This window comes from Crocuta crocuta, unplaced genomic scaffold, assembly GCF_008692635.1.
Source record: "Crocuta crocuta isolate KB4526 unplaced genomic scaffold, BGI_CrCroc_1.0 scaffold14, whole genome shotgun sequence".
Lineage (NCBI taxonomy): Eukaryota > Metazoa > Chordata > Mammalia > Carnivora > Hyaenidae > Crocuta > Crocuta crocuta.
In genome coordinates, this window is record NW_027530209.1 from 4,795,246 (window position 1) to 4,818,251 (window position 23,006).

A 23,006-nucleotide genomic window follows, 5' to 3' on the forward strand; every position below is an offset into this window, starting at 1 on the left:
TAAAAAATATATATAAAACAAAGAAAAAAAAAAAAAAAAAAAAAACTGGTAAAAAAAAATACTGGTAAAAATTAATAATAGAAATGACCAGGAAAGATTTGTTAAATGGTAAAAGGCCTAAAACATGGTTCTAAACATCTCATTAATTATGGACTAAATACAATTTAGATTTTAAATTAAAATTGTAGGCACATGTATTATCTCCTTGGGCTGCTATAACAAATATCATTGACTAGAGGCATAAACAGCAGAAATTTATTTTCTCATGATTCTATTACCAGCCCTATTTTACAGATAAGAAAAAGAAATTTCAATCGGGTTGTGGTCACTCACTAAGACATAACTGGGATTGAAATCCCTAGATTCTTGATTCTGGAGGCTGGAACATCCAAGATCAAGGTTCAGGCTGGTATGAACCTGGTGAGAGTTCTATTCAGGCCTTGCAAGTGGCAGCCTTCTTGCTGTGTCCTCGCGTGGTGGAGAGTGAGCAGTATCTATCTCTCCTCTTCTTATAAAGCCCCTAATTCCATCATGAGGGCCCTACCCTCATGACCTTATCCAACCCTAACTGCCTCTCAAAGGTCCCACCTCCAAATGTCATCACATTGGGGGTTAGGGCCTGGACATATGAATTTTGAGGGGATACAATTCAATCCACACCAGTGGCATTATGCAGTCAACAACAATCTGAAATGAATAGTATGAGCACACATTTGTTATTCACTGTAAGCCTGAGTCAACCATATTATCTTCCATGTATCCATCTTGCACCTTTATGTATTCTTATTTTTACTATGATAGTTCTGAGAAGTTTGAATGAAAAATTCAGTTATTTGCTTAGGAGCTAAAATGAGTGACATGGATAAATTAGCAACAATAAAAAAAAAAAAGAAATCATGCCCCTATAGTTTGAGTTGCAAATGAGAAGTTTCTGCTTAAAGCCTTGGAAACAAATTAAGAATTAGCATAAAAAGTTAAATACCGAACTCATGCCTTAAAGCTGCTAGTAACACTCGACAATATTGGTCTAATTTTGGGATATGTTGGCAGCTAGAGTTAATCTTTCATTACAGTGAGTAATAATAGAAATTAGCAGAATAGGAGACTGGTGAACAACTGAAATCAAATGTTATCAGCGAACAACAATTTGGAGATCACAAATAATGATACTGTGATATTCTAGAAAATGAAAATTTTATTTCATTCTCTAAGCAGAGCAAAAAGCCGTTTTGAACAATAAAGAATGGTGGACTTAAAGATTTGAGGTTATTCCCACCAGCCCAATGTGCCTTGACAAATCTCTAACTACTCTGAATTTTCTCATATGTAAAATGAGCCTTGCTTTCCCTCCCTCCCTCCCTCCCTCCCTTCCTTCCTTCCTCCCTCCCTTCCTTCCTTCTTCTTTTCCTTCCTCATTTTCTCCTTCCCTTTTTTCCTTCCTTTTCTGCCAGTGAGTACTTATTAAGGCTCTATTATATGCCCATTGAGGGCACCCGTGCTAAGAGAAAAACTCTCAATGCTAAAAAAAACTTTCTCATAAGATAGGTTTAAATAAGACTTTTTAGGAGAAAGGGCTGTAAAAATGTTCAACATTTTAAGTATATTAAGTACTTTTCCCTTTGGAGTCGACTTCTGATTTCAGGATTAATGAGCCAGGGGAGTTTTGTTCATGCCCTTATTAAAGGAAATAAGATTAGTGACTTAGATAAGTTGAAAACCGAGTTCATTAAACCAAATAATTTTATATAGTTCCTCAAGTCCTCTACAGTTTCAGAACAATTAAAGCAAGCAGGGTAATACTAATTATACATTCTGAATTTTAGAAAAAGTTGAAAATGTACCTGCCTCACCCTTATCATGTATTCTGAAACTTAACCAAAAAAATCGACTGAACTTCAGAGGATTTGATGATTTGGTGGGTCAATAGCAAAATGATCAAAATGATATGCATTTTGTTCTCTTACTCACGACTGCATCACGTTAATTATATGCCTCCAGGGCACTGCAGTGCCAGCCCCAGACTCTTGATTCCTGGGCAGTAAGCTTTCAGGGAGGCTGTGATCACAGTGATGCATAAGCCCAGGTCTTTTCCAACTCTGTCCCTATTTTTGCTCTTTGTTGTTATCTGATTTAGTGTATTGGATGAGAAAACAGAGCATGATGGAATGACAAATACATCACACCTTCCAGTTTCCTCCAAGAAGCCTCTTGGGAAATGAAGGGAGGGAGAGAGAGAGAGAGAGAGACTCTTTGCTTATTAATATGTATTTTCCATAAATGCTTGAGAAATGAATGCTGCTTCTTAATTGCTGAAGCCAATTACATCAATCTATAACAAAAAGTTCTAAAACATGTCTCTTCTTCAGAAACACAAAGGGACATATCCCAAATGTACACTAGAAAAGCCTCTCTCTCACAGTGGAGTTGCTTAGAATTAAGAGCCACATAAATTGAATTTCAAATTAAACAGGCCTACTAGTAATTGCTCAAAATGGGATTCTAGACCTGAGGTTGGCAATGCTGTGGCATATTTACAAGGGCTAAGCTTGTCCTTGACACTTGACTACTGTTTTCTTTGAGGAGATCCAAGGGCCAAAAACAGGTCATGTAAATCTGTGCCTATTTCCTTCAGGTTTTGACAGGTCAGAGGGAACAAACACTCTAATAGGATCAGACTACTCAGATCAATATTCAAAATTGTTAGACTGGCTTATTTACTCACAGGGGTTTCAATCATTTGTAGAATTTTGTTGGAAGAAGAGAGGCTTGAATAAACTAAGTTCATTTTAAGTGGGAAACTTGCAAAAGTAAGGTTTTTTAAAATTTCCTTTTTACATCAAGCTTTTGATTAAAGAAAATAGTTGTGTAAAAAATTCCATTTTAAGCAAACACCTTAATTATTGATAGCAGTCTCAGGAGAATGAATCAGTGTGTTTCTTTGAGCAATTGGTTTGTTTTTATCTCAGTGGACTCTGTGTATTTTATAACTGATGTTTCCCTCTACATTTTATCTGCTAGAAAGATTAGAGCCCAAATTCATAGCTCACTTTTTGCAAATGTATCAGACTTTATAGCAAGTACTTTGAATACAACAAACATCACTCCTAATTCCATCTTTTCTAAACTTTTATCTGGCTCATTCCACATAGACCAAATGTATTTTATCTTATTGCTTGGTATCTTTTTTGAATTTTCCTAAGTATTTTTCTTGAAACAAAATGGGATGTATAAAGATAACAATTTTTCATAATATTGTTTGCAGGGTCAGTGAATGCATAGAAAATGACAACTATTAATATTAAAAAGTGCCATTAGGTAATCCTAAAATAAATTACTCCAAGCTGTAGTTTAGAAACAAAGTCCTGATAGTTTCAACTAATTCTAAAGTACATGTAAAGTGTGACTACATAAAGCTGGGGAAAAGGATGGGGAATCTTTCTATTTGTTTTTTTTTAAAACTTCCACATATAAGAATGGGGATTGAATTCTCTACAGACCATGCACGGTGGCTGCTTTTTTCCCCTGCTTGCAATCGCTACGTTTGAAGATTTTTAGGGCCAGGCAAAGATAGGTAATTATTAGTTTGCCCTGTTCTTGCTATACACGTTGCTAAACTACTGAAAACTATTGAAATATGTCCATTTCTGTTGGTAGAAAGACCTTGCCCTGCTAGTTATCTTTCAGTCATTCTGTCCATTCTGGCCATCCCCTTCCATATCCGAGCCTTGCCTGTAATTCATCAATTAAAGGGTTAATGCCTGACACAACAGGTGGCTCCACTCTGTCACCCCTACATAATGATTTTAAATATTTTGAATATAATCCCTGGTCTCCGTGTGCAAACCAAGGTAAAATCTTGTACAACTAATGAATAAGTTGGAGAGCCAAAATGGTAAAGTAAAAAAATCTGGATCCTCCCCCTTAAAAGAAAAAAAAAAAAAAGATTGGAGGGAGTATAAAATGATTTCAGATAAAACCTTCAACCAATTGATTATCTAATCAGTAAGTATTTTTGAGTCTTTAGTATGTCTTTATCACTGTGCTAGGCATTTTAGAGGATATAAAGAAATGTAATACCCGGTTGGGGAGGTGACAATATGTCTGTGACAAGATAATTGCCAACCCATGTAAGTACTATATGTTAGAGACTTCAGAGATGAAGAGAACACTGATTGAGTATAATTAAGAAGATTTATTTGGGGGAGGCAGAACTTGAACTGAGTCTTAAAGAATGAGAAAGATTCACAAAGGTGAAGATAAAAATTTAATTCTATTCTGCAGAATCAAAGCTAAGGATGCTGTATCACTGTCTTTCTATGTGATTAACATATCTGTTATCAAATTAAGAACTTTCAATGATTGCTTTTGGCCTGCATCCTTGTGTGACATCAGCTCTCAGTCCGTGGACTTGGAGGTCTCCAGACTGGCCGTGGTAGCCTGATGTGTTGGTAAGAACTTATAGGACGAGCAACAGCTTCCCTCCAAAAAGTCAATTTTAGGTTGGCTTTGAATTCATAGGCTACTCATATAAGATTCCATTTTTGTTTAAATGAAGAGATGGAACTGGCGACACATATTCTTAACAAATCTGTATTGGTGCTGATTAAATCCCCTCATTTTGCATTTAGCTATGCTCTGCTTCTGGTATGCAGACCTGACTTCTTGACTGCAGGCTCCCAGACCAGAATTTGGTGCTCTCGGAGCAAACTTAAGGGAAACTCAAACCTGAAGTCCGTTGTGTTAATAAACAAAACCAAACCAAATCAAAAGAGAATTCCAAAGAGCCATCACAGGTAATTGTATTACAGAGATGTAGAAGAATCTGTTCTCTAAAGGATGAGAATAAGCTGTGAGATTTCTTTGTAACACATAGCATGTTAAGAAACAGCTGTTCAGAAATGACATTAAAATGCTGCTTCTCGGGATGGGTCTTGTTATATTTGCATTTGTAAATATTTACTGGGTGAAGACTATGGACAAAATTGCACAGACTTTTATCCATAGGCTCTGTGGTCTGAGTCCGACTTTAGGACTTCAGCTGTTTCACATTGCGCTTCATTTCCTCCCATTGGTTTATGACTGAAAACTGAAACTTCCCAAGGGAGTTTCAGGGGGAGGAAATGTTTCCCCAAATCAGATGAAAGTCCTATGATGGGCTGCTTTCTCAACTGATTTTAGGGAATTACAGCACTTAGAGAAAACTTTAAGGGGGTGAGAGAAAGATGGAATGAGAAGAAGGCAAGATACGTGACTGTTCCTTTCCCTTATGTCTGTGTTGAATAATTACACTCAGAAACTTACTGAGAGGCAAACATGTGACATTTAGCTAGTCTTTTTTTTTAAATGTTCATTTATTTATTTTGAGAAAGAGAGAGAGTGAGCGGCACAGGGGTAGAGAGAGGGAGACAGAATCCCAAACAGGCTCCCCACTATCAGCTCTAAGCCCGATGTGGGGCTTGAACCCACAAACTGTCAGATCATGGCCTGAACTGGAACCAAGAGTTGACCACTTAACTGACTGAGCCACCCAGTCGCCCCTCAGCTAGCCTTTAAAAACATTGCATGTATATGTTATTGGGGCTTTCATAACTAATTATTTTCACCTCAGAGGACTACTGTATTCGGGACTTTCTTATGGCTTGAATACTATGAGAATCTTCTTAGCTAAGAGGAAAAGACCAACTGAACTTGTACCATAGAACTTAGAAGTTTAGATTCAGAACTCTGGAGTAAGTGCGTGGATTTAGGGAGAAAACTTTTACTGAAATGAAAGGAAAGGACAGCATGCAGGAACACCTGCCAATTAGAAGGTCCCTGTGTTTTCATTTTTACTTTTCTGTTCCATTATAAACTTGACTGGGAGTTAGTCTCCCTCAGCTTTCTTGGACATTCCTGCCTGCGGGTTTACAGAAATGTAATATTGAGCAAGAAAATCTCAGAACAGCATTAGATTAGAATATCAGAAGAATTTGTTTTAAGAGTTGTACTGCCAGTTTCCAGAGTCCTTGATATCACACACTAGCTAGTTCACCCCCTGGTGGTACTCAGCTGTGGAAAAATATTAGTGCCTCAGTCGTGCATTATTTAATTCTTAAAATTAACACCTTACTTCTCACATCGCCTTTGGTATATCAGATAGGAGGCCACTACATTAGTCAATTATCACTTGCATCTTTTTTCCGAGATCAATTTTGGGGGTAATCTGATCCCACAGGCAATCCAATTAGTGGTCTCTGTTGTCTCTGGACTGCGAGATTAAGCCTAGTGTAAGGATGCTCCAATACACAGCCTTCCTTTACCTTTCTATTTACTGCCAACCGTTGCTAGAAGCATTGAATCTTGGATTTTTAAGAATATTAAATTGAATCTCTTCTACAATATTCCTATTCACTAACCATCCTAGCTAAGGATTCCACTGACTGCAAATAGTTCTTTGTCATAGAATGTGAAGTTCTGCTTTGTCATGCTGTCGTGTTCTGGACTGCTTAGTTCTACCCTCTTGGTATGTAGTAGGATTATAAGTTCTCCACCATGTGACAGCCCTTGGAAGGCTAAAAACAGTTGCATTTAAGAACATGAGAGATTCCTTCCCTCACTTTCTCATTAGATTCAAAATAATAGTCATGAGCTTTCTGCTTTACTGTTCCTCATTCCGATTCCTTTAGGTCACCAGCTTCACCTACTTCTCCAGACGCTGGCTTATTTATACCTCTATGTCAAGGTGAAGTTAGGAAAACCAAAAACACACTAAGGTATTTCACAGGGAAATTTAATACTATTAATAATAATTCCCTCAGAGGAATCCAGTATTTGGGAGAGGGGTCTTGCAGAGCTAGGATTGAAGAGACAGTGCTCTCTGGACTGTTTCTAGTTTCTCTGGAATTGAAGAGGAATTTTGTGGAGCTAGCCCTCAGACTTCTGAGGAGAGTTGCTCGGCTGCTGTCACACCATATCGGCTCAAGAAAGAGCCCTGTGATACCAGCAATCAGACAATTGGGAAGATGGTGGTGTCTACTGGTGCCGGCCCCTCAGTAGCTTGGAGGAGGGCCTCTGTTAAGCTGAGGCTCAGCACTTGAGTTTGGGGAGCTGCCTGCCTAGTGGTCTTAACCCTGTGGAGAGGGTGATGACCTGGTCTGAGAGTGCTGAAGGAAGCCAAAGGCTGAACCCAACTTGAAGACATAACTTTCTCCCGTTCTCTAGTCTTCAGTTTCCCTCCAGGGCCTCCTATTGGCAGAACTTAGTAGGAAGCCAACTGGCAAAGGAGAAATACATTTTGCAGACCTCTGACTTGTTTCCCAAAAGAGAATAAGGAATAAAGACGGATGCATTTGGAACTGAGACAAAATGGCCCAGAAAATTATTTTTTAAAGCCCATTTTTCTTAAGTTTGGTTAGAAACTCAAATAAAGATGGATCAATTTCAATTATATTTGCAAAGCAGGATTACATTTTCAATAGGAATGTTAGCCTATTTATTCATATGTAGTCACATAGGAAGAGTTGCTCCGTCATCCCTATTTATTTCACTTGAGTTTTTTGGGTTGTTGTTTAACTTTCCTGTAAATCAAATTTTCTCTAGCTTGAAGATTATGACTTTCTTCTTTGGAGACTTCTTCATGTCTCAAATATATTCCCTCTAGTGTCTAATTTCATGGAATAAAGGATATCAGAGTACAACTTAACTGCTAAAACTCAAATTACCAAAATAGAAACTCTACAGACTAACTCACTTGGGAGGTTAAAATTGAAGTAAAATTAACCCCACTGACCTCATTCAAAACTTTCCTTGTCAGAGTGCTAAGGATGAAAAAGAAAATATATTGATGTCGACATACAGACTCCTGTGAAAAGTGACACACATCTTCTTGTGTAATAGCCTTGATTTTTCTCCTTCCTGGTGAGGGAAAGCACTGACGATAAATTCATGCATTGAGTATGCAAGGAAAAAAAAACTTTACCATTCTCCAAATTATTCTAAGGTTTTCTGGACTGAGGACCACAGAAGCAGGTGAAAGATGAGGAAAGCAACTTCCTGATCTTGAAAATGCTTTCAAGTCAAATGCCATTTGAGACTGAGACCATTTGTAAGCAGCTCTTTAGCTTCAGGCTCCTCTATTTGAAAGAAGACTATGGGCAATGGTCTTCAAGGTTTTTCGGTTTTAGTAGTCTGAGAAAAAGCCATTCTAGAATGTTCTTGATTTTGTTTTATCTTTTAGAAGTAGGGGATTGGGAAAAGAGAAGAGGGGAAGAACTGCAATGACTGATGATGATGATGATGATGATGATGATTACTGCTTCAATGTGAGTCTTCTCTCTTCCTTCTGAATAACAATGGACTCTAAAGTTGAAAGTCTATGTGACATTTTAGAGTCAGATGTTGGTTTTAATTCCAATTTTGTTTTATAAGTTGTGATCTTTGATATTACATGACATCACTGGGCCAAAGGGTTTCTTCTATGAAAGAGGGATAATAAAATCAGTTCCAGATCTTTCTGAGGAGAACATAAGATGATAAATATGAGATCATCAACATGATCCTTCATACCGATAATATTAATAAAATGGTTAATAGCAATTACCAACTAATCATCTTGCCTGTGCTTCTCTGGTATACTGGCATGCAGCGTATGCAGTGTATACTGGCATGCAGAAAAAAAACTATTCTTTGCCTACTCACTTCCATGCTGGCATGCGGCCAACTCACACAGAGCACAGCCCAAAGCATGCACTGGCGCTGCTACGTTTACATCAGTCTAGATTTCTTTTCAAGGCCCTGTGTGCGCGCATGTGTGCACAAGCACATGGCCTTAGTGGACAGCTGGCAAGGTGATCTTCCCTCTCTGTTGTCTTTCATTCTCTAATACCCAGGAATTTGACGGTAAGACTGGTTTTTTCCTGCTGTAGAAAAAACATAAACTCAAATTCTTCTTAAAATCAGACTAGCTATCCACGTATAAGGACAGCACAAAGAAATTATTGACATTGTTGTTTTGGAGATCAGTGAGGCTCTGGAATAAAACACAGGAATTTAAGGAGTAAGAAGTTCTTTCTTTCTCTTCTAAACCACATCTTCAAACAACACAAAATTATAGAATGATTTACTGATGAAGTTTTATTATGAGGTTGTTTCTCTTTCTTCCTCTCTTTTTTTATATTAACATCTAGGAATAGTATTACATAAATATTTAGGTAGCCGACACAAAGAAAGGTTAGGTGGCCTATTTCAGGACACTAGTGAGTTTAGGCAACACTAAGAATGAGAAGTACTTCTGGGTTTATTTTTCAAATTCCAATGGCTTAGCCCTTTGGAGGGACGAGGCGTCTGTCCCAGCCACTTTTGCGGTGGGCCCCCAGGCTCACAGCACTTTACGTTTCAGTGCAACAGATGGAACCACACAACGTGGGCCTTCTCGGTGAACCCCCTTCCCATGCTGGTACCAGGCTCCGTAACAGCAGGCGCCGTATCCAAGCCTGCTGTGCTGATCACAGCCAGCTCGGGCTCCTTGTTTTCTTAAAGTGCCATGTCTCTTGTCCCCACCCCCCATTCATTCCGAACCCTTCAGCAGCTCAGCACAGCAAGCTTGACAGGACCTGTCTTCCTCTACTGTTAATTTCACAGCCGGATGAGTAGAAAGGTAATTTATATGGGTCAGTCAGATTTAAAATGCTGCTGTGTCTCCTGACGAGGTGGAATGAGAGGATTTAAAAGAATTATTAGTGTGGTCCAGAGCGGCAGTCTGTGGTTTCTTCGACACAGTCCTATACCTTTTCCATTTGGTAAATGCCCCACGTGGCCTCCACATGTTGACTGTGGATTACAACCAAGATGAGAAGCAAGCCACTAGGGGAAGATTTTTGTTTTCATTTATTTTTAATTAATTGCAAACTTCCTCTTTCATTTGGCTTGCCACGCTCTGCAGATCCTGGTGACACAGGAGCTCTGCCAGCATTAGGAGCCACTGTGCCGAACTGTGAGCAGCTTAAAAGTACCAGCCAGCTGCTTTGCACTCAATCCTCAGGGAGGGTTTGAAATAAATTTGCATGCTTGGAATTCACCTTCAAAAACGATCCAGTCGATGTTGCTGAAATCCATGTTTCTCTTTCCTTAATTCTCCCCTTAAATTATAATGTTTGTAATTACACATTGTTATTCAAAACATAATTATTAATTTTCAGGGGATAAATAGAGTGTCTAGGGGCACTTTAAGGCGAAAGTCATCGAGAGTTTTTCCTGCCCTTCCTGAAATCCCTGGAACTAGTAGTTTATATAAGGAAAGAATGATGCTTAATAACAGAAGAGCCAAAATAAGAAATAGAAAAAGGGGGGAAAAAAGCAAGCCAAGGTGGGAGAAACCCCAGGGGCTTGAGAATCAGTTACATCTCTTTTGAGGTCAGACAGATGTGAGCTGCATCTTCTGGTGCTGAATAACTGTGTGATCTTGGGTGAAATTATTCAATAACCCCAAGTCCTCAGCTTTTTCGTCTGTAAAATAGTTGTAAAAACTAAATATGATGATCAAAATGGAATATCTTGCACCTCTATTGCATGTTCTATACATGGTAACACTTATTAATATAATCTAACATAAACAGAAACATAAATTACCTAAATATGGAATCTATGTGCTTTTAAATATAAGTTGAAAACTTTCTGTTTCAACAAGATGGTCAACTAGGATAACAGAGACACGCTCTGGCTACAACCATCTAGAAAATGGGAACATATAAGACAATAATGATAGCAACAACAACAAAATTATTGGATATCTGAACCCCCAAAACAGAAATAGAATTCTCCCCATGAGTAATAACTGAAGAAAGAACTAGAAACCTGAATGGCAATTAGAAGCTCTCAGTGGGCTAAGTATCTCCTCCCTTGGGGAGGGACATTTACCCAGGTCCCTGGGAATCCAGATGCTTTGGTTTTCACACCTAGATGGAGTCCAGAGAGGGGGTCTTGGGTCCAGGCAAGGAAGGAAAAAACACTGAGACTGCTGCCTGAAGTTAAGTCCCTTTGAGTGTTTTGAGTCTAAATGAAAAGGTGGCTAAAAAAAAAAAACAAAAACACCCAGCTTGGCAGCATGGAGAGATAAAAAATATAGAAGCTGAGTAAAAATGAAAACATCTCCCTGGGAAATCATGAGCCCTTGCCTTGGCTTCACTGGAGCTTAGACATGATTTTACAATTCTCTGAGAAACTCCAAGCCCAGAAATTTACATACAATTTGTCCAAAAATTAAGTAAAATCTAGTGAAATAACAAAATGAATAAAGCAGAAAAAAAAGGGAATGATAGTGTCAATAAAAACAAACACTGGCTCTTTGAAAAGACAAAATAGGAAGATTTTGAGCAACAATAATAAAGAAACAAAGAGTGTGGGCACAGGTAAATCATATTTGGAACAAAAAGGACAACTGCAGATTGAATGTGTGTGTGTGCGTGTGTGTGTGTGTATTCAGAAACTATATGGAGATAAATTTGAAAGCTTTAATCAAAAAAAATAAAATTATAGACAAATTACCAAATTCACCAAAATGACTATACAGAAGATGAATAGTTTTATAACTGCTAAAGAAATTGAATCAGTAGTTAGAAACAAATCCAAATAAAGACAATCAGACAAAGGGTTTTATAGCCAAGTTCTACACATTTAAGAAAGATATATAATTACTTTTTTACACAAACTCTTCCAGAGAGTAGAAAGAATAAGATGCTTTACCACTCATTCCATGAGAACAGTAAACATTTGAAATCCAGACTTGTCAGAAATGTAGTGCCATGAAAGAATACTGTTGGCTGATATCATTTGTGACAATGATACAAAATTGTAAATGAAATATTCATAAAACAAATCCCCCAGTGTATTAAAATGTATAGTATGACTGAGTGGGGTTCATTTTAGAAATACCACGATGGTTTAACTTAAATCTATTAATTTTATTCATTATGTAAAGAAATTGAAGGTGAAAACATAAATATCTCAACAGATTAAAAAAATTATTTGATAAAATTCAGTACCCATTCAGGGTTAAAAAAAAAAAAAGCAATCCAGACATTACACTAAAATTACAATTGCAGAAGAATTCCTTAATTTGGTGGACTTTTGGTTGACAGAATATCAACCATAAACTTATAGCAAAATCATATTTAATGGGGAAACATTAGAAGCTCCATTTAAATCTCTTGTAAATACTGATTGCTATCACTTTATTTTCATATTGTACTGGAGATTTTAGCCAGTGCAGGAAGACAAACTAATTAATTAAAACTTTTAAAATGTGAACAAATCAGAAAGAACAAAGTAGATTTTGCTGATGATATGACTATATCAGAGAAAAAAATGTAGGAAAAGGGTACATGGGTGGATCAGTGGGCTAAGGGTCTGGCTCTTGATTTTGGCTCAGGTCATGATCTCCCAGGTGGAAGATCAAGCCCCACATCAACATCACGGAGTCTGCTTAAGATTCTCTCTCTCCCTCTCTCTCTCCCTCTCTCTCTCTCTGCTCCTCCCCCACTTGCTCACATGCTCTCTCTCTCTCAAAATAAATACATACATACATAAATTTTATTTAATTAAATAAATGAATTTAATTTAATAAATTAATTAATTAGACTTATTTATTTTAATAAAGAAAAAATGTAGGAAACTCCACAAACTATTAGTACCAGTAATAGTTCATCTAGATTTTTAGATATAAGACTGATGTACAAAATCAGTAGTGTATCTTTATATCTTCCATGAAATATGGTAAATGTACCTAAAGATAAATACAGCTAAAGGAGTGCAATATCTTTATGAAGACAATTACAAAATTCTACTTGAAAGACCTAAAAGAAGAGTTAAATTCACAGAGAGAAGACATGTGCAAAGATTGGAAGACTTAATATTCAAAGGATGGTAATTCTCTAATTAACTTTTAAAGTAAATTTAATTTCACAGGACTTTATAAGATGATTCTAAATGTCATACAAAATGGAAAGAGATAATAAGGCACCAGGAGGAGAAGAAGGAGAATAAAAAGAAGAGATATATCCCATGAGAAGTAAACTTTTATATACTCATATTAAATGAAACAGTGTTACTGACATGGGGAGAGATAGATCAATGGAAGAGAACAGAGAGCCTAAAGACACTCATCCCTATGTAGGAACTTCGTGTAAAGTGGAGTAGCCTTATGAATGCAAAAGGGAAATTTGGGCTGGTCAGTAAATTGGTACTGGGACAACAGGCCAATCCATAGAAAAAAGAAGGCTAGACTCCTACTTAAGGCCATACACAAAACAAACTGCAGATGGACTGAATACTAAATGTGAAAAATCAAAACTTTAAAAATTTCAAGAAAGAATACACAATAATATTATATGAGTTCAGATGAGAAGTATTACTTAAATAACAAAAGGGGTGCCTGGGCTCTGTCAGTTAAGTCTCTGACTTCAGCTCAGGCCATGATCTCATGGTTCATGAATTCGAGTCCCACATCGGGCTCTGTGCTGACAGCTCAGAGCCTAGAGCTTCCTTCGGATCCTGTGACTCCCCCTCTCTCTGCTCCTCCCCTGCTCGCGCTCTGTCTCTGTCTCTCTCTCAGAAATAAATAAAACATTACATTTGTTTAAAGTTAAAGAACAAAGAATAGCAAAATAAAGGAAAACCATGATAAATTTGACTTCATTAAATTAAAAATCTGTGCAGGTTAGAATATACCATTAACAGAAACAAACAAAGAAAACTACTCACACTGACAAAAGATATTTTCCATCTATATATGTAACAGAGGAATAGTATATAGAATACATAAAGTCTTCTATAGATCAATAAGGAAAAGAAAAACAACCTTTTAGGAAATGGGTAAAGGATGTGAAAAAGCAGTTTGCAAAAGGGGAAACTGGACTACTTGATACATATATGAAAAATGCACTCAACTTCGTTGTTATGTAGGGAATGCAAATTAAAATAATAGTAGAAATGATTTCATCCTTAAGAGATAAGAAAGACAAGCCTGATATCACCAAATGTTGGTAAGGATGTAGGGAAACAGGACTCAGGTAATGTCAGCAGGAGAATAAATTAGCACAACTACTCTGGAAAACAAAAGTGCACGCATTCTCTCTATGCATTAATTAGTATGTGTGGAAATGCATGTATCCTAAAATTATATTTCTAGTTATACATCTTAGAAAAACTTTCACACATGTGAGCACAAGGGGTTATACTTCAAAATTTTCATTGCAGGACCATTTACAACTGTGAAAAAGCAAAAACAAGCTCTCCCTTTGTAGAGGACTAGAGAGGTAAGTTGGGTTTACTTATACAAGGAATACAATATAGCAGTTCAAATGAATTAACTAGATCTGAACATGCCAATATTAAAAAAAACCCTCATGAATAGTATGTTTAATGAAAAAAAAAGCAAGTTGTAAAAAGATACAGGCACTAGTAGTACCATTTAGAATAAAATTTAAAAACACACCAAATAATAACATGCATTATTTATGCATCCATGCATATGTGGTAGAAAAGAATAACTAAAATGGCAAAGATATATGGATACTTGATCAGTGTGGTGTCACTCAAAGAGAGAGGAAGGAAGGCACTCTGCTGGTGGACTTTATCTGTGCCTGTACATTTTAAGTCTTAAAAAAAGTCAAACAATAAAGAGACCTGGTAAGCAAGATTGAATAATGTATTTTGAATATGGTGGGGAAATATGTGAAGTTATGCCTTTTCTGTATTTTTGTATTTGAAACATTTCAGAGTTGGAACCAAAATTTTCAAAAGATAAATAGCCAATATATTTTATATATTTCAGAGAAAGCTAAGCCTAACTCTTCAGATACAGCTAAGGGTTTGATGTGTCTCTAGTCCCCACCATCATCAGTCTTTGAGAATCACTGACAAGCATAGAATGGAATTATTACCTGCCAGTATTTTGTTACAATTTACTACTGTAATTTTTGTTGTCAAAGTAATAGCATCTTCATTTTCCCAATTTGGAAGGATATTTTGATATTAATTATGCTTCTTAAATCTGAACATGCCTTTTGGAAATGCTTATATATGCTCTCTCCGACCCCATTTCACCTCATCCAATTGAGAATCACAGACAAAAAGAATTAATACACACATATTTTTTTGGAAAGCACATTAACAGAGTCTAAGAGATGAGGGGACAAGTGTCAGAATTGGAGCCAGGGGTCCTAACTTCTCTCTCTGCTCAGTAACTGTGGAAATATTTTCTTAACTTTTCTGTGCTTTAGTTTCTTTATCTTTACAGTAGAAGTGGTGACTTACCACTAAACCCTTTCCAGCTCTAAGGTTTTACAATTTTTTGAAATACATGAGTGCAGTCAGTTATAAAACTAAGTGGTGATTGGACTATATGAGCTGAGGAAGAGCCAAAGGACTCCTCTGTGTCACAATATCTCTTCCTTTATCTTTGCCAGAGTGTCACTGCTTCAGATTAAGTTACTGAAGGCTGAAATTTGAAAGCAACTATTCATTAATGCCTCCGTAGAAATGAATTTTAAGATAAGTATGTCAAATTGCTGGCTTCCTCAAAGATTCTGGGACACAGAGCTGGTAGTTTTAATGAAAAGGTGAGCTAGGATTGAGCCAGAGTGTTGAAAGTATTGCCTTAGGAGAGATCCTTGTCCTTTAGAAGGATTCATAGGGCACTGTATGCTTGGGAATAATGGATCCTGAATAAGGGGAAAGAGTGGACAGAGGATTGTAGAGCAGAAGCAAAGACTGAGCATTGCCACAAGTTCACAATGGCAGCTCCCAGTCACCTCTAAAATTCCAGCTGATGAAAGAACTGCTTGTCCGAGGGGTTAGGGGCCATGCTGACAGGCCATGACTCCACAGGGAAGAGGCACCATAGCAGCTTCCAGCATTGCTGCAGCCTCAAGTCAATGTCCATCAGGAGGGGTGACCGCACCCACCCTGTGGGCCCAGCAATACTACCTCCAGGCATTATGGCTCCTCCACCTCGTATGAGACCACCCATGGGCCCAACAACTGGGCTTCCCACTGCTCAAAGGATGCCAATAGCCATGCCCTCTCCAGGAATTAGACTCCCCCCACCAGGAATTAGATGTCCACCTTCCCCAGGAATGGGTCCACCAAGATCTTAGAATATTGTTGATCCTTCTTAAGTCACTTTTCCTCCCTGAAATATGTCTTGTGAAACTCTGTAAAGTATGAGCTTTATTTAGTTCCCTCTTTGCTGCATTAGTACTAGATAATAAATGCACAGAGCAATTAAAAAATAGTTGTTTGTTTGTTTTAAGTAATGAGGAAGGGTGTTTTAAAATCTTTGGACCTGTGATAGGAGTGGTATTCTTATTTTAAGACGAAGTTGAAGAGGAGCCATTATTAGTCAAACTGCCAAAGAAAAAGCCCCAGTGGGTGTACCTCTTCACCAGTTCAGGGATCCTGGAACAACACCTACCCAGAGCTTAGCGCTGTTAGAGTTACATTCAAGTTACGTTAGATTTAATAAAAAGGTGGGGGGAAAGAAGTTCAAAAACTTTAATGATGAACAATCTATTCTTTTATCATACAGGAACTTCTGAATTGGTGTGGAACTTTTCAAGGATTCTACAGGAGTGATTTAAATGTAATTTCCTGGAGTCTTAATTGCTAATTATTTTAACTAAGAGTTCTAAATTAAACATTCTCTATTTTGAAGGCTTTAAAGAGTTTAAAGCAATTGCTGTCTTTGGAAATGTGTTTAGTATCTGTTCTCAGGAGTGGAACCTAATCAGCCACGTAAGCATGGTGACCTCAGAAATACAGCCAGAAGCATCAGTCTTAATTGTATTGAGAACTCAATGTCCACTTGAGTGAGATACCACTTTAGATGCGTACAAAGTTTTGGAACGTAAACTTCAGTGAATTTAAATATTGCCTTAAAATTTCTTTTTCTTTTCTTTTCTTTTCTTTTTTTTTTTTTTTGACACACTGACCTGGTCTATAGATGAACTCTTGATAAAAAAAAATATTGAGACTGATGATTTGGAGGTAAGACAGCCACATAAGTCAGTTTTTTTTTTTCCTGATCATATCCTAAATGCCATTTTTTCAATTGGCTCTGCCTCTACTTTGCCAAACTCACATACTGTATGTATGTGTAAATAGAGTACTTACAATAGTCACTGCCTACCAAGTATAAGCATTTCAATACTTAAGACCACATAGCTCAGTCAAATGCTTTCAGAAGGTAGAAAGCTAACCCATTCTGCCATTTTTTAAATGTCCTGCTAAAATTTTATATTCCTATATTTAGGGCCCCAAAGAAGTTTATAATAAAACATTTGAGCTACTATAACAAGAGGTTGAACAGAATTTTAAGTTTTGCTCTGAGTTGTAGCAAGCCCCAAATCTGTGTAGGAAAGGTAGCAGGTACCTAGAATTCAGAATGCAAGGGACATTTCCTGGGACCAAACTACTTTCTGCAGAAAATAAGCCATACCAGCACAACTCTCCCCACCCCTAATCAATAGAAGAGGACTTCTGTGGGGTGATAAGGAACTCCCTTTGGGGAAACTCAGTGTTCCTGAAGATAGGTGCACCTCACTTACATTTTGTTTCCCGGTTGGATTTTTGCTTAGCCAGTAAACTTGCTACCTGCCCCTGTACTGTTGAAAAGAAAGACAAGGCAATTTGGGAGAGACGTGACAGAACCCACAGGTAAAGTGAGACCTAAGGCTAAGATATACACCCTAGTTTTCCCTAACCCAAAATTTCCTGGTTCTAAGAGTTGTCCGGACAAATTAGATGAGCTGGGGGCTGTAAGTGTGCCAGACGTGCTATGCTGCAAGAGGCAAATGGACTGGATCATGGACAATCTGTTGGGCGTCTGCCAGAAGTCACAGAGTTCCCATCCAAATGTTATGGGGAAATCTATCAGGGGGCTCACTGATCTTTAGTAGTGAGGCATGTTGGAGCTACCATATATCCTCATGGAGCCCACAGGCCACAAGCAAGAATGACAGTCTTAAACTGGTATGAAACACAACCTCCTCAGTCAGGTGATGACATTTTCTCTCTTCCAGACATAATACCCTCTCCTTTTCCATGGCCATTCTCCTGGTTTAATCTCTCTTGGTCTTGCTCACCATGTTAATAGATTTCTAATCATTTTCTGTGCATCTAGACACAGAACATTCTCCAGACAGCTACTAGAATTATCTTAAAAATGGCAAATCTAGTCAAGTCACTTCCCAGCTTGAAATTCTCTGATGATTCCTCACGTTACCATTAGGATCATTAAAATCCCTTAATTAGCTTTCCTGGTCTCTCTAGCTTCATCTCTTAGCCACGATGAACTTTCAATGTCCCCATATTGCCAGAGTACCTCTCTTTCATTTCTAGTCTTTCATAGTTAGTACCTTCTATTCTGCCAGAGACCCTCCTCCCTCACACACTACCATGCTTTGCACCTGCTAAGTCTCACTTAACCTTTACCTGGCAGATGAAATGTAACTTCCCAACAGTACACCTGACCATTAATTCCTATATTATTTGCTGCTCCCTCCACGGTAGAGTTGAAAACCTGCCACTTATTCACCAGTCTATCCTGTCCCAGACTATATACTCAATAGATATTTGCTGAAAAAATAAGAGTTAATTTGGGACCATTTAATCCATGGGCACTAAAAAGATAAAGTCAGTTAATCAGATCAAACCTGGGCCTTCTGCCCATGCCATATTAACATCTGACTCAGAGCAGATGCTAACATTATATCAAGGTATCAACAAGAGAATAATAAATATAATCCATCATTTTTAAGACAGCTAGCAAAAGCAAAAACCTTAAATCTTGTAACAGAGAAACTTCTCCTGACAGTAGTGCCTCATATACCTTTTCTCAAACTCAAATTATTCAAATTGTGTTATTACTTATTTCCAGTCTTTTCTTTATCTGTTAACTTCAAAATCATCTCCTTGTTCTCATTAATTTTTTTTTCCTGTGAGTGCAGGGAAAACAGGCACTTTATGAAATATTCATATCCAAATTTAGAGGCTAGCCTGTTAACTTTCTATGTAGATTTCCCCAGTTTAGCAACTCCTCAGGCCATCCAGATCTTTCCTAACCAATAGCTCCATGCAAATGTGTTTCCTTAAACTCCCCGGGAATATTCACCTTTAAAAAAGAAAAGTCAGGTTAGGTATTTTGGCTACTCCATGAGTTGGCTAGGGCTCTTGTAACAAAGTATCACAAACTGAGTGGCTTAACTAAGAGAAATGTATTGTCTCAGTTCTGGAAGCTGGAAGCCTGATATCAACACCAACATCTTGGGTGTTTTTTGGCCTGCAGAAGCATTAACCTTGACCTCTGCTCTCATCTTCACATGGCATTCTTTCTGCGTGTGTGTCTGTGTTCAAATTTCTCTATTTACAAAGATACCAGTCATCTTGGTTAAGGGGGATACCTTACTGCAGCTTGACCTCTTCTTAACTACTGACATCTACAAGGATCCTATTTCCAAATAAGGGCATATTCTGAGGACTTCAACATACATGTTTTAGAGGGATATAATTCAACCCATAACAGTTAACAAATAACAGAAACTTTTACTTAAGTGAAAAATAGAATTCACTGAAAAGGAACAAGACAGTTTCGAAAGGTCTCAGTGATGGGGACTGCTCAAGGCTATCCCAGGCACTGCAGCTGGGAAGAGTAGACTCTGTTTCTTCCATCTTTGGACAACTTGGCCTAAGATTCAAAATCCTAGGAAAGTTCATATGCCCACTGCTCAGCTGGTGGACATGGGATGGTGGTGTGGTAATGAGAGGAAGTTTTGGCAGGAGGAGTTTCTTGGAGTTCCATAGCAGGAGGGCAGGACTTGGGCTTGCTGTTCTGCCCACAAGGGCGGGGTGAAGTTAATTCCTCTAAAGAACTGAGGCCTGCGAATGTTAGAGAGGGAAAATGGATGCTATGTAGCCAAAAAGAAAAGAAAAATATTCTCCATTTTTTTTCTTTTTCAAAAAGAGAAAGTAAACTCAAAAGGAATAGTTTTTCCCTTTCTGGTGTGGATGTTAGACCCAATAGTAACCAAGTATGAAGATCTATCTAGGCAAATGTAAGTTGGAGTCTTTTGATCATACTACATAATGACTTTTTTTTTCTGATGCTGTTCCTTTAGAACAGGTTATTTTTTTTATTAGAATAGGCCATCTTTAGAGGGGCTCAGTATATGTCCATCAGTATATGTCCATCTTTTGTGAATAAAGATTTTCTGGAAGTGGAGAGAGAGGCATTTGGCTTTTGATGTTTGCTTTTTCATACCAATCCTTAGACCTAGAGGGGTTCTCATGTGCTTACATACAGGAAGCAGAACTAGTCCTATGTAAAATGCTGTCTGAATACCTCTCAGCCCCAGTGACTCAAAAGGTCTTTACCTACTGTGTGTGCTAACTTACCCACCCCCTACTCCCTCAAAGTGAAGGCTCTAGTTTATCTTCTTAAAATAGCACTTAGATTCAGGGCAAGGACTTCAGATTCCCGTGGTTCCATGGGATGGACCAAGCTGAATAACATACTCCTCCAAATCTAAGACCCTCCAGTGTGAAATGACAATGATACTTCATAGGGTATAATACTCTCACAGGGTTTGTGCGAGATTAAGGGCAGACATGTTTGCCAAGTGCAACTCAATTAACCCTGAGAATGTGTACGTCTGTGGTGACAAGTCAGGTTGTGTTGACACTTATAGTAAGATTTTACCGGCCAGTTACTTCCATCTTCAAAACCACGGTACCTCACGCTTTGCTTTCTGTCCTCCAAAAATCCATACAAATGTTTCTAGAATTCCCAGGGCAACTTCTTATGTGCCTACAATACCTGCCAGCTTCTTCTTTGAGGATATCTTGTTGATGACATTTGTCTGTCAGCTTCTGAAGGAAGACAACTCTCCCTCTGCTACTTTTGCTCATGCTTGCTGTGAAGACACTGCTTCTACCCTCTACATATACACTGTCAATCTGATCCTTAAATTTTTTGGATTTCTTGAATCTGGCTAAAAGTACTAAATATTCCTCAGGGGATGTTGGATTTGGAATGTGAAGTGAAATGTGTGAGTTACAGTCTCTTGTAGTGCCATGTTGACCATGTAATGAATACTTGGGGTTGTTTGATAGATCATTGGAGGAGCACCATCAACACCTGTAGCTCCCCAAAATGTGACTTGGCAAGATTGGAAGGTTTTATTGGATTAGCTCAAGGATCAGTAAATTCGAAAATTTACTTAGGAGATTAAATAACGTTTTATTGTGACTGCTCTCACCTTTCCACTCAAATCTCCTCTAATACAATTTCTACTGCAGCCAGTGAAATGAGCAAGAAAGATTATAGTTTTGAGAGTTTTGGAAATGTGCTCACATTCGACATTCACCATAAACATCAAAACCCAAAACTCTGTCAAGAACTGTGAATGACTTCCTGAGGCTCCTGACTTTTCCCAAACTGGAAATCTGTACTCTCCCTCCTTGTCTGTGCTTTCCTTCAAAGTGCCTGATATGCCCAGGCATGGCCTTTGTGCTCCTTCCCCTCACACCACCATGGGCCTCCTCTGCTTCTTTTGGCCATTCTCCCTATGTACATTCCTCTGGTCTGGTCAAGTTTCCTCGCTGTACATCTCACTTCTCATCTTGTCTTAGTCACCTTATCTGATAATCTTGGCTAGGAGGACATAAGATACTCCCGGATAATACTGGAAGGCCAACTCATTCTTTTTCATTTGTATTTTTAAAATCTAACCCTCAGCTTCTCAAGCCTCCCTCATTTACCTACCACGTTCACAATTTTCTCAGATCTGAGTAACCCTTTCACTGTATTCTTCTTTGAGTCAACTCTCATCTTAAACTTAAATGCATATTTTAGCTTTTATCCTCAGCAATAATACCTGACTGTGAAAAAAAAAATGGCTTTGACCTGTAAGGTATATAATTTCCAATACACAAATAAATCATAAATAGCTGTTTAAAAAGATCCTTTGTATACCACCTGTAATCCTGTGGCACTAGCAGCACTCTCCTAGCCGCTATCAGTGCTATCCAACAAAACTTTGTGATGAAAGAAATATTCCAAACTTTTAGTGTTCAATATAGTAACCACTGGCTGCATATGGATATTGAACACTGGAAATGTGGCTAGTGCAACCAGTGAACTGAATTTCCAATTTCATTTAACCAATTTGTATTTAGATGCCCACCATGTGGCTGGCTAGTGGCTACTGTATTGGGAAACACAGATGCATGTTGTAAGGTGGTTGGATTAAATTATCTCTCAGTTTTCTTCCAGGTCTAAAATGAAAAAAAAAAAAAAAAAAAAGGAAGGGTTTCCACAAGTAGGAATATCTGTGGAGATAGAAGAGAAGGATACTGGGACTAAAACTTTTGGGTGAGAGGAACTTCGTCAATACGGCTAGCTAGCAAATATCACAGTACTTGATTTAAAAAAAAATTTTTACCAGGGGTGGTAACTTTCACCAATTCTCAAGTCATCAAGTCTCAAGTCTCAAGATGGTGGTCTTGATGATAGAAAGATTTAAGGGGCCTTGATAAAGGTGGAGTTTTTTGAGTCTCCTCATAACAACAATTTATCCAGGGCTCATTGTGTGCAAAACAGTTTATGAGAAAGGGATGCAGGCCTCAGAAGCAAAATCCCTGGCATGTAGTCAGGGCCTTCTGGTCAGGGATACACGTTAATGAAATTTGTAGTTTGTACAGCTTAAAACTTTGAAGCACAGTTCTTTCTCCAACTTAGTTTCAACTTGAACAAACACAAGAGCACTTGTACAGAGAAATTCTCCTCCAAAGTGCACTCTTCTGGTGATTACCAGCAGGTCCACTGGCAGCAGCTGGATTGAGTGTCTGAATCAGCCTAGCTGATTACCTTAATCACCTTAATCATAGAATCTACTCTCCCTGGAATGGTCTCAACATAGAGAGTGGCAGAACAGCCACTCTATGCTGAAAACACCTCGTTAGAACATATTCTGATG

At 38.0% G+C, this 23,006-nt stretch overlaps 1 long non-coding RNA gene across 3 annotated transcripts in view; it reads right to left on the bottom strand.

Moving 5' to 3' along the window:
• LOC144232539 (uncharacterized) overlaps positions 1-23,006 on the bottom strand; it is a 245,577-nt gene that overhangs the window by 26,593 nt on the left and 195,978 nt on the right. The window lies entirely within an intron of this gene.